We start from the raw sequence: 4879 nt of genomic DNA on the forward strand, positions 1-4879 counted from the left end.
AAGGCCCCTGCTTGCTCCTTCTTAGATTCGGCACTGCTGCACCTCATTTGAAATAACATAGAAAAGTCCATAAATGGACTTTTCTATTGGATTGTTAACGTATTAACTTATCAATTTCATAATTATATTATTTAGTTTAGTTTCAGGCGATGATTTGTTATTATTCAAAGCTAGCAAATCATTTTTAAGGCTGAACTTAAGCAAGCATGGAAGGATTTGGAAGCAATAATGAAAAAAAAAAAAGCATTTGTATAATTATATAACTTATATCACTCTGTAATTATGTAGCTTTCAAACAGTGATGGAATTTTTAAAATAGGTGCAATGGTTCCAGAGATTACTCTGACACATACAGGCCCAGGAACATGTAAAATCCGCTCTCTCATAGTATATTAGCATAGATTTCATTTAAAATGTAATGTTACTTCTTGAGGAATAGCCCTCCCAAATCCAGGGCCGTCGAGAAGGGGGGGCAAGCCTATGCATTGCATTGGGGCCCGTGAGAGATTGGGGGGCCCGCGAAACGGGCATAAGAAAAAGAAAAAAATCCCTCCCACCAGGGGGGGGGAGGGATTTTTTTCTTTAAAAAAAAACTGTTTTTTTCTTTAAAAAAAAACTGTTTAGTTTGAAGAAACTCTTTCTCCTAGAGATTACAAGTTTTCAATCGTGCATGTTCAAAGTGAGATTTTTTTTTTTTTTTTTTTTGTCCTTATCTTCAGAGCCCTCTATCGACCAAAAATAAATATGACTTTTTTTTTTTGCGTAAATTGCAAGGCTAAAAAAAAACGCTTTTTTCTGAAAGATTACCAGAACTTTAGTAAAATGGACAAAGGGTAAAAAATTTAAAAAAAAAGCGCTTGCATTTTTAGCGTTTGAAACTTAAAACGTTGGCAAACGGCTCAGTTTGATGAAATATTTTAAAATATGTATTGTTCTGAGTTTTAAGTTCAATGATACAAAATGAAACTAATTCTAGCGTTGTTTCAAGAGTAAAAACGGTTGCCTAGTTTGGGAAAACATTTTGGACGAAGCACTTCTCATCAAATATCTAAAAGGGGCACTGTTATGTCACTCAAGGGTGCCCACCTAGGGGGGGGGGTCAGGGCCATTAACTTTTTTGGGGGAGAGGGGGTGCCTATTCTCTTGGGGGGGGGAGGGATGGGTTCCCTGTGTCACTGTATTAATTAGAATCAGTGTTGAATTTACCTATAAGCTAAACAAGCTATAGCTTTCTCTGTGTGTGTGTGTGTGTGTGTGAATTCTACTTTTTCATTAGTATCTATTTTTTAAATATTTCCACTATTTATTTTAAAGAGTTTTATGCATTGTTTAATCTAGATAATTTTTCAATTGATTCAGCGTTGTGTTTGTCGGTGGGTAGAAGGGATAATCAAAACTATCGGGTCGAAAAATAAAATATGTTAACCGAAAGTCGATGTGAGCAAGTGATAGACTGTGTGTCATATCGTTTCTTCTCTCTCGCTCTTCATGTCTGTCGATAAATATCAACGATTTGTTGAACCAAGGGCAATTTTTCTTTTGTATTGCCTTAATTTGCAAAAAAGTGCATAAGTTTAAAAAATTTCTGTATTTTGTTCTCCTATTTTTGCTGATGTTTTTGTAGTTCGAATTACCTCTTATAAGACCTCAAAATGCAGAATTTTTGAATGAATTTTTCTAAAACATTTACGGGGGAGAAACCCCCGCCCCCCCTCAAATTTGAGGTATTCTACCCTCAACTCAAAGGAGGTCCCTGTCAGGGCCACGCCGTCCCTATGTGCAAGGTCGTGCGACGCACGACGGCGCCAGAGCCCAAAGGGCGCCGAACTCTACCGATCAAAAATGCTTCAAATGAAGGGAAAACAAACTCTAACCAAAAAATAAAATAGAATTCTTCATGACATTTAATGGAGGCAGTGAAATTATACTGCTCATTGAAACAATTAATCCGTCTCACTGAGAATCTAACAGGAAAAAAATATCGACTTGTGTCTAAACATGCTATTCAAAAGCGCTATCTTTTACACTGAAAACAAGTGACATTAATTAATGCATACATTAACATTTCCTTCTTAATTTGGAGCCATGAATGCTATTTCGGTATGTCTTTATTACACAAGATTGAACATATGAGGAGCAAAAATTTGCTTATCCCCATTTTGGTTCTTGATGTCAGTATCTTGTATTATAATTAGTGCAGACGTAGTCGTTTTGTGATTAGTTCGTTGTAATTCCACTAAATTGGAATTACAACGAATTTTAATTAAGAAATTTTATCATACATTGAAAAAAAAAAAAAAAAAAAACGGTAAGCACATTTGCATATTACTTAGATGTGTGTAATATTTATACATTGTAGGACAATAATTTAGGTTAAATTTTTAGTTCCGAAAAGTGTTGACCATAATTACTTGATTCTCCTCTCCCCTCCCCCGTTTATCTTTTTAACTATTTGTGCATTAAATTAAAAAAAAAAAAAACTTTGGAGAGACTATATATTTGTTTTGGATCTTAAATTCAATGCCTTTTGTAACGGTTCCGTATTTTAAAATTTTTGATTTTACCGGAAAAGATTTCAGTTTCATATTTTAAGGGGAAATATCCTCTACTTCAATTTAGAAATCTATTCAGTGCTCTGTTGTCATATTTTGACCGGCATAACACTTTAAATAATTATTTATTAATTAGAGAGATATTTAGAGCGGTGTTAACTTTGATGTTCAAAATATTTTCTTTTTCCAAAAACGCATTAGCATATCGGATTCGGTCGGATTCGTCAAATCGGGCCCAGCCTGAAAAAAATCCGCTATCTCGGTAAAGTAGGTTTTCCAGAATTTTCTATATTTTGAAACTTACTTTTCAGAAACAAACTAAATATCGATCAATATAAAGTCCAGAAATAGACATCTTGCTTTCTGGAAGGTAATCAAATATTATAATAAATATTATAATATTTGATATACTGTCCAGATTATTATGTCGCATACTGGCAAGCTTGCAGTAGCTGCATACTAGCAATGCAATTTAAGCTGCATAATAGTAAGCAATAATTATTTCGATCACATTCCAAGATTTTTTTTAAATTGCTGGGGTAAAATGCTTTGATTAACTGAAACTGGTCATCTCTTTTTTAACGGGAGCTCCATGCAAGGTTTCCAAGAGAAAAAGTCAGATTTCAAAAGTCAGTTTCAATCGCCCGTACGTTATACCCGCCCATACTCGAAATAACTTAGAGATAAGAAATAAACACGTACACTGTGTTCCAAAATTGAAAATTTACAGATTGTTTTCATTTTAATAAATTAAGTACTAAATGTATTTTTTTCTATGTTGCATTTGTCTACAAAACCTGACACTAGGAAGTAACTATATTTTGCTCGAGCGTCACTGCATGAAGGCGCTCAAAAGACATTTGCACGACGGCGCCGATCAAGCTTGGCGCAACTTTGGTCCCTGTATAACTCTCCTGAAAACCCTCCTCTTTCAAGGTAAAAAAAAAAAAAAAGAAAAAGAAAAAGACAGTATAACAAAACATTTTTTAAAAACATATTCATGGCTATATCGCTATATGTGCCAAAGGAAAAGAGACATAATTGGTCAAAAAAACTTAAAAAATAGCCCGTTTTGCTCCTAATATAATGCTGTCCGAGCTACAAAAAAGGTCCCCCATACTTAAAATAGCCTAGGGCCTCATTAAGTCGAAACCTGGCCCTGTATACAAGAATCTCTTTTTAATAACATTACAAAGTTTGGATTAAGAAGAAGCACAGCAAAGCAATTTTAATTGAGAAAAAATACTTTCAGTTAAAAAAAAAACCTTTTTATTAGACCTAGACACATTGACAACATTTGGGACATTTATGTAAAAACAAAGCGAAGAAAGAGGAGATTCAAGTAAAAAGTTAGGGGCCCTGAAGAAAGTTGCATAGGGGCCTATAAATCCTGTCGACGGCCCTACCTAAATCGCAATGAACAAAAAAGAACGTTCTACTGCGACACTCCCTTTTGAGCCATTGGTGTCAAAATAAAATCAGCTCTTGTACCCTTTGAGGTCTGTCTACCTTTCGATTCATGTTTTTTTTTTCAATTCCTTACATTATTACTTCTCGAGATAAAGCAGTCACAAGAATCGAGAAAAAATATTCGATTGCTCACCTGCCTTTTGAGCTATTGACTCCAAAACTGAATCATCGCCTGCACCCTTTGAGATCAACATATGGACCAAATTTTGTTTGATTTCGACAGTTACTTCCTGAGACATAAGAGGCACGTTTCAAGTGCTCCACCCGCTCCCTCCTCTCCTCCCCTTTGGAGGAATTTGCGCCAAAAATTAATGGGCACAAGTTCACATTGGGGCCAAATTTTATTCGATTTCATGCTGTAATTTTTGCTCTAGAGTGACCACAAAAAATCGGTCACATACACAAGGGCGTGCACGAGGGGGGAGAAAGGACACCTGTTGGCCCGGGCCCGATCCTGAAGGGGGCCCAATATAACTAGGGGTGAAATATAGGGGTAAACAACATGGAGGGGGGCCCAGAAAAGTCATTTGTGACTGCCCCAAAATTTCTGCACACACTTCCACAGATTAGATACAGAAGAAAGTAAGAATCATAGGAGCATTAAAAACAGTCAGATGAGGTAAATGAGCAATTTGTCTCACTTAAAGATGTTAAAATCTATCTTACATCAAAAATCGTAATCCTAAAACAACACAAACATTGCCTAACACTGATGAAGTAAGATTTCCGAGTTATCTGATATTGATTGATAATAATATGAAGTTGCATAATCAATCAGAATGGCATAATCATGAGCCAGAAAATTCGAAAATAATCTTCAAAATCCCACAAGCACTCTGGATCGCGTTTAAGAAATC

The sequence above is a fragment of the Uloborus diversus genome, chromosome 1, assembly GCF_026930045.1.
Source record: "Uloborus diversus isolate 005 chromosome 1, Udiv.v.3.1, whole genome shotgun sequence".
In the NCBI taxonomy this organism is placed as follows: domain Eukaryota; kingdom Metazoa; phylum Arthropoda; class Arachnida; order Araneae; family Uloboridae; genus Uloborus; species Uloborus diversus.